The sequence below is a fragment of the Sminthopsis crassicaudata genome, chromosome 1 (assembly GCF_048593235.1).
Source record: "Sminthopsis crassicaudata isolate SCR6 chromosome 1, ASM4859323v1, whole genome shotgun sequence".
NCBI lineage: Eukaryota > Metazoa > Chordata > Mammalia > Dasyuromorphia > Dasyuridae > Sminthopsis > Sminthopsis crassicaudata.
This window is the reverse complement of record NC_133617.1, coordinates 195,292,369-195,306,001: the sequence shown is the minus strand read 5'-3', so window position 1 is coordinate 195,306,001 and position 13,633 is coordinate 195,292,369.

Sequence of the window (13,633 nt, the reverse complement as noted above, 5' to 3'; positions counted from 1 at the left end):
ACATATGTGTGATATACACAGAAGAAAACTGTTATGGGCCAGAACTTGAAACAAGGTGCTAAGTCAGTGGAATTGATAGAGACAATGTTTGTTTAGCATGGTGCTTAACAGTTTTCTAGTTCAGTAGGTGTACTTATTACTTACTATAGTTCTATAAGATTCACATGTTTGATAAGAAACCATATAATCTTGGAAAAACTCAGCCAGAATCAGAAATAGGGAAGACAGAGAAGCGATGGCTGCAGGCTGAAGCACAAACCTTTGGAAATTGGGAAGAAGCCAGAGAAGGCAGGTGGGAGCTCAAGCTCTCAGAACCAAGACCAGATTAAAAGGCTTTTCAGAAAGCTGCCCAGCTCCAGGAAAAAAGATAATAAAGGATCTGAAATATAAGAAAGCTAAGGAGGCCACAGGAAAGGAGACAAGACTTGAAAGAGACAATAAAGGATTTGGACTTTAATCCCTGGTTGCACTTGTGGTGATTACTCTGAACTGAAAGGAAGGCTGCCCCCAGAGAACTCCAAGAAAACCTCATTACATTTTAGAAAGAACATTACAGAAAACAAAAAAAGAGATGCAAAATAGTATGCAATCAAATAGAACAATTTTGTTACTATTTTGTTAATAAGGTGTGTAATGTGTGTGTGTGTATGTGTATGTTAAAAACTTCATAGATTCACTGTTTCCTTATCTTGAAATGTTTATATTTGTTGTGGGATATAAACAATAAAAAGAAAAATACTATAAAATAATCATTAATTCAATATAATCCATTCAATAACTACTTATTAATCACCTTCTGTATATATGCATATATATGTATATAATTATTTTAGGGGTAAAAGATAAAAATATACATTATAAAACACATATCACCTTGTAAGCATTTTTGCATCTATTGAGAATGGAGAAAGAGTTTATGTAATGTTAACTATGTTTCCTTGAATTTTAATTCATTTTGTTAAATATTTCCCAATTTTATTTTTATCTTTTTTTGGGACACCTATGGGAAACTAACAAATTTCAGAGAAATAACCTATCTGCAGTAGTAGAGGAATTTTCCTCAATGGGATCTTCAAATAATAATGAAATAAAAGGTTAGATCCTCAGTACTTTTCCTTTTAAAAATATTTGTTTATTTTATGTATCCCTAATTATATTTAAAACATTGTTTTTTAAAATTTTTGAATTTCAGATTATCTTTCTTATCCCCACATGTGAAGTTATGCAAAACATTTCCATGAAATTCATATTGTGAAAGAAAACATAAATTACTCACCATAATAAGAAAAAAAAGGAGAGAGAGAGAGAGAGAGAGAGAGAGAGAGAGAGAGAGAGAGAGAGAGAGAGAGAGAGAGAGAGAAGAGAATGCTTCAATCTATATTCAGACAATCAGTTCCTTTTGTGTGTATGGATAGACTTTTTCATCATGAGTCCTTCAGAGTTATGGATCCTGAGAATAACAGTCATTCACACTTGATCATTCCACAATATTGCTTTTACTTTGTACATAATACATTTCACTTTGCTAGAGTTCATAGAGGACTTTCCAGGCTTTTTTTTCAGTCATATTCCTATTGCTATGGATTGCTATGTGTGAAATGAAACTGAAACTCTGATGAAACTCTGAACAGCAGAAGGACCCATAGGTGTCATGTTGCAAATGAGAGTTCAGGATGGATCGTGTGAAATTTAGATAGTCTGAAAGTTCCTGTGACTGATTCAGAATTTTCTTAGAGAAACCTGTTGAATTGATTATTGTCCTTCACTTTCAAAAAGGGCCAAAATGACATCACTATCTTGGAGTCAAGGTACAGTATGTCTGACTGTGGCTGATCAGACCAATACAAGTTTGAAAGCCACAAATAGTCCACATGAACATCTGGAGTGTAGATGTCTTTAAATTTGTGCATCTCTCATGTTTCTCTTGAGCTACTGCTCAAAGAGCAGCTTCTTTGATATGGGCATGCCATATGGCATGCCATGTTGGGTAGGTCCTTTGCCAGTGTCTCCAATATTACACAATCAATTCCAAAGTTCTTCAGAGGTAACTTGAGAATATCCTTGCATCACTTCTCCTGATCTCCATATGAGCCCTTGTTTGGTGTGAGTTCACTATAAAATAACTTTTTATGAAAATGTATGTTTGGCATTTGAACAACATGGCCAGCCTATTGGAAAATCTCCTCACTACAGGTTGGTCAGTTCAAATTCAACTCTCCTTCTACTGTGACTATAGATCAGGACAGGATTATCAGGTAACTTCTTGGAAGAACATTCAACTCTGGATTGGCTTTAATGGCTATCCCAGAAATGAACCCAATAAACTCTCAAATGAACCTAATTCTCATAGTCATCAGATAGTAGATAGTATTGATCTTGGTTTGATTTCTAAGAATGTTGTAAAAGAAATATAAAGCAAGAAATAGAAAAATGTCTGAGAATTGAAGGGACAAAAGCAGAGTGATCAAGGCATGGGGCTAACCTAAAGTAAAAATGTAATATATGTGACAATGAGAATATTCCTTGTGATATGTGTATGTGTGTGTGTGTGTGTGTGTGTGTGTGTGTGTGTGTGTGTTTGCATAATTCTTAAGTACTACAATTGCTAAATATTCTGCTCTTTTACAGTTTGTGTAGCTAGAAGCCTTAAATTTCATGCTGAATCATGCTTTATTTCCAATTTTCTTCATAATTCTCTGCTTGGACTTATAAATGTAAATAATCCTGTGAGTATTAATAGGCTTTTAAATTCTCTGCTTTGATGACTTTTTTTTTTCATTCCCTCTGTTTTCTGATTGTAAAACTGTTCAGTCTTATCAACAGCAGCAATCACTGATTGTCTATTTAAACTCTAGGAGTTGAAAAAAAATCAATTGTGATATTATTAATTTGCTGCTGTGCACAGTTCATTGGTCATTTTGTACTCAGAATTTGATTTTATTCTTCACTTGTCATTACCTTGCTTTAGAAGATTAAGTCTCAATCTTTAAGAAGATTAAGTCTCAATTTTCATGTCTGGTTATAGAGTCTATGATTGACAGGCAATAACTTGCATGACAACTTGTTACATCACTGAGAAGCTATAATGCAATGCAAAACAAATTGGCATTTGGAACAATCTGGGTTCAAATCTCAGCTCTGTTCTTTGCAATAGGATAAGCATCAATTAACCCTTCTGGGTCTGTTTCCTTATCCGTAAAGCATTTAGATGATCTTTCAGAGCTCTTCTAGCTTTGAACTTTTGATCCTTTGTTGAGTAGATTCGAGATAGAATGTGTCATTCACATTCTTAAATCTTGATCTATATGAATGAGCAACTGATAAAATGAGAAATTAGTTTTTATCAGTAGAGCAAGGTGGAAGTTAATATACACATATATTAATATTAATATCTTTCAAAGAGTAATTGCATTGTTCATCATATTTTATTCTCACTCTGAGATAAGCATCCCAGGATTACAGACAAGGAACTGAGTCCAAGGAAATTACAAAGACAGTTGTTCTAGAACCAAGAATAATTAGTTAGAAGAGAACTTAGAAGTTATCTAATTCAAATAATAGGAAAAATCTATTGAAGAATTTGGGAAGCCTGCTTACAGATAGTAATGATAACATATAATAAAAGTGCCTTGGAGTCATTTAGAGCACAGGTAGAAATTTTATGACTGATTCTGGTCTATTCGGCACATACTAAGAGGAATTTATTTTTGATTGGCTATGTAGCTGGGATGGGGTGCATTCCAAAGGTTTTAAAAAAGAGCTAAAGTAGTTTCTTTTGGTCTGAATCTCCCCTCTATCCTTTCTGGCTGCGTTCTGATTACAACCAATTCCAAGTCTCCAAATGACATTTCTAATATGAAATCATCATGTAGTCCAAGAAAAAGTCTCTGCTCTTTGTATTTATTATTTTTTGTTTTAGATGAAGAAAATTGGGAATAGCTACAACCCTGTTAGCTTTGAAAGGTCAAAGCCATGAGAGGGAGACACAAGAAGGTCTGGGAACAATGTTCATGCTGGGTTTAGATGTCCAAGATCAAGGCTTTGAGATGCAATGATTGGGATGCAGACTACTGGCAACTGAGATGTGGATTAAACCTTTGGTTATTAATTATATGAAAGGAAATAAGGTGGGATCACTGCTATATAGAAACTCTATTAAGTTTCAGTTTACTCTCCTTAAAAACCAAGTATACCATCTACCAGTTGGAAGAAAATATTTGTTCTTCTCTGATTGTTCTAATTTCAAAACAAATATCCTTTTGGAAAAACTAATTGATGCCAACTGAATACACTGAAATGGCGAAATAGTCCAAGCAGTTAACAATAGGGAGATCACAACAAAATGTGGATGTGAACCTATAATTAAAGACACCTGCAACATTTCAGGGCTACTATTAGGGACTTAATCAATGCAAGCTTATGACCCACACTTACTGGGAATTCCTCATTCATGGGGAATAATTGCAATCCCCGATCCCCATCACAAATGGGGTTCAACGGTAAGGGCATCACAGACCTGTTATTGCTCAATCTCGGGTGGCTGAACGCCACTTGTCCCTTTAAGAAGTTGGGACGCCGATCACTTGGAGGTCGCGTATTAGAGATCTTAGGGGGAGATGTAGCCAAGCTGGATGTTGGAGAATAACTCTAGAGTCACTCACTATATTAGAACAAATTGCCTAGGACCCTAATGAAGGGTCAACTTTATCCTTGTTGCATATTTTTGATTTTTATGTCCCAGTTATATACAAAGTATTTATTTAATGCTTTTTGGATGAATAAAATATTATGATATTAGTAGGAAAAAAGGTGAACTCTAATGAGGAGATTTTATTATTCATTTGAGTTGTTTACCTTAAAAAACCTATTCTATATTTTCTTCTAAGATTCCATTCTGTGACTAGGGCTGTTATTTTTTAAATAAGAGAATAATTATCCTCTATTTATAATTTAATGATTATAAAAATAGTAGTAGGAACACCTTTTTTTTTAAAGCAACCAACTGGGATATATTTCTAAGGACAGCAAACTGAAGGAGGAAATTCCAAATGGGTTCTCAGTGGAAGGTGCCCTGTACTTGTAGATCGTAGTAGGACCACTTGAGTATATTTCTACCAAATTATTCAAATGAAAGAGACCCCATTAAGTCATTTAGTGTCTTCCACTGCCTTCAGGCAGGCCTACATCCAAATAGCCTTAGAACTAGCTAGTTCAAAGGTAGAAGAATATATCCTATTCTTTTAATACCACAAGGCCAAAAGTCATGTTTACAAATAATTTCAGTGGAATAATGCTTACTAAATTGACAGGAGAGAGAGAGAGAGAGAGAGAGAGAGAGAGAGAGAGAGAGAGAGAGAGAGAGAGAGAGAGACAGAGAGAGACAGAGACAGAGACAGACAGAGAGAGAGACACAGAGAGAGGGAGACAGAGAGAGAGAGAGAGAGAGAGAGAGAGAGAGAGAGAGAGAGAGAAGAGAGAGACAGAGACAGAGAGAGAGAGACACACAGAGAGAGACACAGAGAGAGAGAGACACAGAGAGAGACACAGAGAGACAGAGAGAGAGAGAGAGACAGAGAGAGAGAGAGAGAGAGAGACAGAGAGAGAGAGAGAGAGAGAGAGAGAGAGAGAGAGATATTATAAAATTTCAGGGAAGATGGTGAGTTGGGCTAACTTCAAACTAAGTACTCCTCTGATCATGAGACACTCCTTAAGGCACTTAATTTATTTTTTTTTTTTTAAATGCTTTTATCCACATTCAGTCTCCATTGTTCTCTCTCTGGATGCACATGGCTCTTTCCATCACAAGTTTATTGGAATAGGCATTTAATTTCTTAAGAAGTTGCTAGGAACTTAAGTGATTTGAGTCAAACCATACAACCAGTATGTGTAAGTATATTGTACAGAAGGTGCCAATTTGTTTTGGTGTCAGGGCATCCTTAATGGTGGGGGTAGAGTGCTCCATAAAAAGAAAATCTCATAGGACTATATTAAAATGTGACAATAGCATTTTAATTTTTTTTTCTTTTTGGCAGCTTCCTGGGATATATTCTTAAGGACAAATAAATGAATAAGGAAAAGTCAAATGAGTTGTTAGTGGGGCAAAAATGTTCCAATTAGGTCCAAAAATCAACTGCCAAATATTAGGATGAAGAAATGGGGCACTAGCTAAACAGCAGTTCATGTTAACAAGACTGGAGTTTTAGTAGATTGTAAATGCAATTGAGGTCAATAGTGTGACATCTAATAAAAACATTAATAGATCCCATTAGAATAGCTGAAGTAAGGAAATGAGACTTGGAAGCCCATTCTTTGAGTATTTTATTTAGTTCTATTCTTTCAATTGTGAGGGAAACAATGACAAATTAGGAAAAAAAACCAAAGGAGAGAGATAAGATGTTGAGGTGGTATGGAAAATATATCATGTAAAGAGCAGTCGAAGGAAATGTCCATGTTTATCATGGAAAAGAGAAAAAAAAATGGGAAGGAATGTTAGCAAGTATCTGAAGAATTATTAGGAGGAGGGGTTATACTTATCCTGTGTAGTTTTAGAGGACAGAACTTAGAAAAATAGGCAAAATCTACAGAGTCAGATTTCAGCTCAGAATAAAATATAATGTTCTAATACCTGTAGCAATAGCAAAATGAGGTATTTAAGAGGGATACATAAATAATCATGAGTCTCCTGTTATGAAAGTTTTTAAAGCAGAGACTAGAAGCCTTCTATGATGTAAAAGATTTTACTGGGCAACCTCTAAATTTTTTTTTCAACCTTGATTCAATGATTCTTCAAATCTGTGTAGCCTTCAGCATACCCTATCTTATCTTCTGGTGTTTAAGTCAATGAGACAGAAGAAAAGGGCTTTGAATGTCAATAACTGAATAGATTAAACTTTTGTCAAAGTAATAGCTTTCCTTTAAAGTTGGATGACAACATGACTATAGTTACTGTGCAGTCTTAGACGTAAGCACTTTCTGAATATCATGTAACTGTGGATCAATATGATTTATATATTGATTCATTAAAGGAATAGTTACTGAGCAGCTACCATGTAGAAGATATTGTGCTAGATGATGAATACAGAAATAAAGGAAATTTCTGGTATAGTCAAGGTCATCTTTATGAGACTACCTAAAACTACAGTAGTGTGAACTTAGGAGTAGTGAGCAAAATTTCTAGTCCCCAATATATCTCTCCAAAAACATTATTGAGATTTGAAATTTCTCTATGCCCCAATGGATAAAATCTTTCACTCCACTATTAGAAATAATAAATTAAAATATCAATATCTCTGCACATTGTTTTAAATACATAATAAGATTTACATGACTAAGAGTTTTACCCTTTCTTAAGAACAAATTTTAATGAGAAGTGGGACATTGGTCACTATATAAATAGAGGGAACATTTGTGGCAGAAAATTTTGTAGAGAAAAGATGGTTGTGGGAATATTTTAAAAGATAAATTTTCCTTACTTGACATTTTTTTGACTGAGATATTCGTGTTTAATGCATAAAAAGTATAAATTAATATTTTCCAGCTTCCACTTTCAAATCAAATTGTGCAGAAGATTCATGGAGTATATTCAACAATAAAAGAGGATTACCATTCACTCACTCTTTCATCTTTTATTAAGCATCTACTATATGCCAATATCGGCATACCATACTTAGGTATGGATTGGATTGTATGACATCTAAAAATCTTTCCAATTCTGTGACTCTTTGAATCTGCTTTTTTTTTTTGTTTGTTTAAAAGGGACTAGTCAGGGAAGAAGCAAGCTCTGTGACTTAATAGTAAATATAATTAATAAAATGGTGGCCAAATGGCTTTCTATTGATTATGATATTTTGAAGAGGTACCAACCAGTCAGTAATCAGTTTAAAGAGGCTGGTCTCTCTGCTCCTACTTGGAATTTCTATCTCTCTGTCTCTATCTCTCTGTGTTTATGTCTATTCAGAGGAGTATAGGGTGGATCCAGTGTCTTGATTGAATTGACAACCATTCTCTTATCATTTAATATTTACTCCAGGGAGGTTGTGGGAAATAGAGATATATTTTTTCCTTGGTTAATTTCAGCCTAGCAGACCCATACTGGGATCTGTTTTAAACTCCTTATGAAGATAGCAAGACATAAAGTTCCAGACATTTTATCACTATTCTTATAAAAATAATTTAAAGATAGGTATTCACAGTGAACCTAAGAATAAATGACAGGAGAATAATCATAGCAAGAATATTTAATAAAAACTTGTCATCCATTTTTTCACTTTATTCTCCGATGTGCAAATATGAGAATACCTTATAAATTTAAATATTAGTAGAATGTGAATCAAAATTCATCTTTTCAAGTAACAAGTTTTATAAAATTGTTGAAATGCTAAATTAGTGGTAGACTATACTTGTTGTCTTCAAAATAAATACATTTATTATTTCTCTAATCCCTAAAACCTTATTTAGAGACAGAAATTTTTTTTTCAAGAATTAAGCTCTCCAAGATTGTTGGAGGAGAAAAGCTGTAGATTTGGGATTAGTAGATGTAGGTTAAAATCTGAATTTGCTACTAGCTAGCGATGTAATTAGAGAAAAGTCATGGTCCTTTTACTCTGATTTTTATTTTCTATTAATGAAGCTATTATAAACAATTAGTTATATCTGAATGTCTTACCAAGAAAATTAGATTAACTCTCAAAGTTGTAAATGCCAAATTTCATCCTTAACTTTAGACTCTTAATTGTAATATAATGGATAATCCCCACCCCACAAAGTACTGTTTTCATTAAAGTATAGCTTTGCTCAAAACCTTTCAGTGGTTTCCCATCACTTACCTCCATAGCTTTGCATTTCTACAATATTGTTCTGTGGGATCTTTCCAGTTTATATTTTGCTATTTTCTCACTTAAAACTTTTCTTTTAATTAATCCTTTCAACTTCTCCTTCCTTTTCATTCAGTCTTTCATGACAAGATCTGAGATATCTCTGAATTTCTACTCACTGCTCATCAGTCTCCTTTCTTTGTGTCTACTCAAAATCCACTTTCCCTTCAATGTTCAGTTCAACATCCATCTATACACCTTTCTACTGTCACTTCATTCAGTGGTGATCTGCCCTTTATTTGGTGCTTACCATTTATTACATGTTATTCCAAGTAACTTCTCAATTCCATAAGAATTCATTAAATGCCTATTATGTGCTGTCATACCCCTCCCTGAGGCACCAAATATTGGAAAAAATGAATACTTTTCTTTATTCTTTGCTTTACTTATGTGTAGATCCTGGCCTTTATGGAAGACAGCACCAAGTACAGAATGAAATGAGTGGTGGAATAATATTCATCATTTTAACTTTTTTTGTGTTCATTGTAATTTTGAAGTAAAGCTTTATATGAAGCTCTTACATTGGTTTAAAGTTTTTATTTTTTGCCGTCAGTTGTAATGATTCCCTTGGTGCAATATGTACACAATAAATTGGAACATTTGTAACTTGTTACAGCTTTTGCTGACATTCAGATATCATCTGCTCATTCTTTTCCAGCAGCTTTTCCCAAATGGTAAATATCCTACCTATGTGTGATTAGACCCCATTGGATCTGGGTTATAGGCCATTGTGAATTGCACATTATTATTCAAGAGTCTTCATTAGATTTTACTTTGAATAAATACTCAATTTTGGGGAGAATTTTTAAGGTTTCTACATAAAGCATCATTTTTTTTTTGAGATATCCTCTCAAGTGAAAAACTAATTTCTATAATTACCAGTGGTTCATCTGGATTGCATGCTAATCTTTCTGTAGATTTGTTTTTGCTTTTTTGAAGTAATACTGTTCATAATTTCTTGCTGTGCTCTGTTGAGCCATACAAACATGTTTATATTCTAAAATGATGTTGCCCTTGGCTGTCACCTTTCTCTGGCAAGGAAATCTATAATTTACTGGGTGAAGTTTTTGCTTGGCCCTGTAAACTTCCTAGTTGTGTCAGTTACTTTACATAAGTGCATTTTTCATGGGGAATGATGATAATAAATATCATTATTTTTCCCTTTTTTCCCATCTTTGAACCTGTGGTATTGCCAGCACATTTGAACAGTTCTAGATGAAAATATGGCAAGATATATTGAATTTAAAAATTGTAAATCACAAAATCTCAGAGGTAGAAAATTTCAGAAGTTTTTTAGTTGAACTTTCAATTAATCAAGAAGTCATTATATAATATGCCCAACACCCCTTCCCTGACATGGTAAATTAGCCTTCATTTAATGATCTCAAAACAGGTGGAAGAAGCAATGGATACAAGCACAAGACAGCTATTTCCTTTACCACAAATGAAATACCCAAAACATAAAAAATTCATGAGTGTGTAATGACAAATATATAAAACATGATGATTGAACCTGTTGCTTCTAATACATTATCCCAAAACATATGAAAAATATTGGTACTCAAGTTTGCAAAGAATTTGTAGGGACCAATAAATCAATGCAGAAAACACATTTAGCACTCAAAGGACTCACAGAAGCCCCCATAATGCCAATACCAGATATTATCCATAACTATCCAATATTAAAGGCATTTCTGTGGAGTTGTGACTAAATAATTGTTGTTATAAGTATTGCAGGAAAAGACATGGAAACTTAGAGAAAATGTGTCTTTGCAGAGTCTTTGGCATCTGAAATGGATATATTTTTATCAGTAAAAGTGACATTAAATAAAGTGAATTATCACCATCTGAAGACCATCAAGCGATGCAGTGGTCCTCAAACTTTTAAAATAGGGGGCCAGTTCACTGTCCCTCAGACTGTTGGAGGGGCGGACATAGTAAAAACAAAAACTCACAATCTGTCTCAGCCCCTCAGCCCATTTGCCATAACCCAGAGGGCTGCATAAAGGTCCTCAGTGGGCCACATGTGGCCTGTGGGGCCATAGTTTGAGAACCCCTGTAGATAGAGGGTCAGAACTGTCCTAGACACACACAAACACATTCACACACATATAAATGTGTGTATGTATGTATAAAGAATATACCCATATATTACATGTATACATGCAAACAAAAAATGACAATCAATATGCTATGCTGTACAGGAGATAAGATGAATAAATCATGGTTTTAGTGACCCAAAGAACTCTTTAAGGCTATAAGTTATTGACTATGTACCATCGCATATGAGGGAAGGAATTTATCAGCAATTCTTACACTGATGAAATGGCACATCTAGAGCAATATAGAATTTTAAAAATGCAATAAATGCTTTTGTGATCTGATGGCTACAATTGACATTGTTGATTTAATTAAAATTCTGAAATAGCTGACATCTGTCTTATATAATGCACAGCAGTGAGACATAATGGAAAGAGTCCTATATATAGATGCAGAGGACTTATAATTGAATGATGAATATCCTGGCACAACCTGTGTGACATTAGGCAAATAATTTACTTTACCTCTCTGGAATTTAGTTTCTCTATTTGTAAAATTACAGGTTGGAAATAGGTGATTTCTATGGTCCCTTATATTTTAAAATCTTTGATATCCTTTCCTTTTTTTGATGCTTGTCATTCAATGTTTTTTCCTCTTCTAAGGCATCTGGGCTTCTATTGGTAAGGAAATCTCACTTGGATAATTGGTTTGTACTGAAGTGGTAATGACTTTATCATTATTCTATCCAAGGTTTTTTTCATTTTAAAATAAGTCAAGTTAGAGAAGATATTGAGGAAAGCAGAGGAGTAAAATATTAAAAACAAAATGCAAAATACCATTGCCAGACAAATAGAGTTAGTTTGGGAGAGGGCCAGGAAGGAGAGAATGAGGGACAATATTAGTGGCCTTAATCATTTAATGTGGATTAGACCTTATCAACTCCATAGATGAGTTTCTGATATTATTTCACAGGAACCATTTCTCTTCAAAAGTTCACAGGGCATATGTATGACTCTCTCATTTAAATATTTTTAACTTGTTCTCTAACCTCTGTGTGTATTTTGAACAGACCCTTCTAGACCTGGGTTTAGTTCAGCTCTCAGAGAATCACTATCTCAACAGAAAGAAAGCAGACAGTCTACTTTGGAAGAAAATTAAATTTCCTTAAAAAGTCAGTTCAGTTTTCAACAGCTAAGAGGTTTAGTGAGCTCTGAAAAATCTATACACAGTATTGAAAAATATATTTTGAGACTCTCACAATCTAAATAATTATTTTTGTCTTTGGAATGTAACTTTAAAAATGACCTCAGACTATCTGGCCGCCACATCTGACTAGAATCACAACATAAATGTCTCATTGCCCTATTCCAGAGCTCAACAATTACTGGAGACTTTTTCATTTGTATCCAAAGAACTTGCCCATATCTTAGAATCTCTAGAATTATTTAAAATAGGTACAGTTCAATCCATATTTCTTCTGATGGATTAGAGAATACACTAGAAAGTTTGCTTTGTCTAAACTTTACCTCCTTGTATCTCAAAGTATATCTTTAATGAAGATATGTAAAACTTACTTACATTGTCATCCTGATAAGAATTGGTGGTGATAAGAATTTTTGGCTCAGAAAATATGGTCATCATCTTTCTGTACCACTAGCCTCCTTCAATTAATAGACCTAGAAAGATCCTGGTCTAGTATCAGTAGATTGGAATGGCCTGAAGGAAGCTAATTTGGTAGCAAGGGAAAGGCTTCTAACTGCAGAGATTTTCAATTTCTTTCTCATGTGAGTGAAAATAAAATCCCTGGGGAAGAAGTCCTATTTAAATATTGGTTTACTAAATTTTTCATTGCTTTGGGGAGTGCTATTTTGCATTTAATTTAGCTTGAGTAACATGCAATCATTGTCAAAATGGCTGAAATAAAAATGCAAAGCATATTTATTATAAAGGAAGGAGTATGTGAGCTTCTAATTTACCTTTTCTTCAAAAATCATATTTATCACTTTTCCCCCCTTTAGCAGATATTATCCCTTCGTTGAGTATCTCTTTTTTTCATTAGCCATTTATTTATTTATTTTTGGCTATCATTAAGGCAGAGGCCCACTTACTTTATGAATAACAACTAAATTAAATTGCAAATTGAACCCAGTTAAAACCCCTTCAAATAAGTTAGTTTGCATAATTCTAACCTGAATTTCATTTCATTGTATTACATGCACATTTTTTCAATTTATGAGTCTGTTTTACTTGAATTTTTACCTTCTGATAACTGAGGTTTCTTAGAATTTTCACAAGAAGGATCATGGTATTTCTTCGTATTTTGAAAATGGTAAGACAATAACTCAGCTGAGACTCAGTTGTAAGAGCTTTTTTGTGAATTGCCCTTGTTCCCAATAGTCATTGAAGAACATATCACTCACATAAAACAAAAGCAAAAACAAAAACAAAACTACCTGGTAAACTTTTTTTCCTTGTTCACCATTTCTATGTTACTCCTAATGATTTCTTTATCTTTCCATCCTTATAAATAACAGAAGTCAACAATAGTTCTGTTTGAAGAATTGTTCTTAAAGAAAATACTGGTTCAGAGTTTACCCCAATTGAAGTCAAACTCAGGAAATAAAAGGAGTTTATTGGCATGGCAAGGCATTCAAGATTCTTTTAATATAGAAAAATAAAACAATTTACAGATGAAGGTATTGTTTGTCACTCCTATCTGA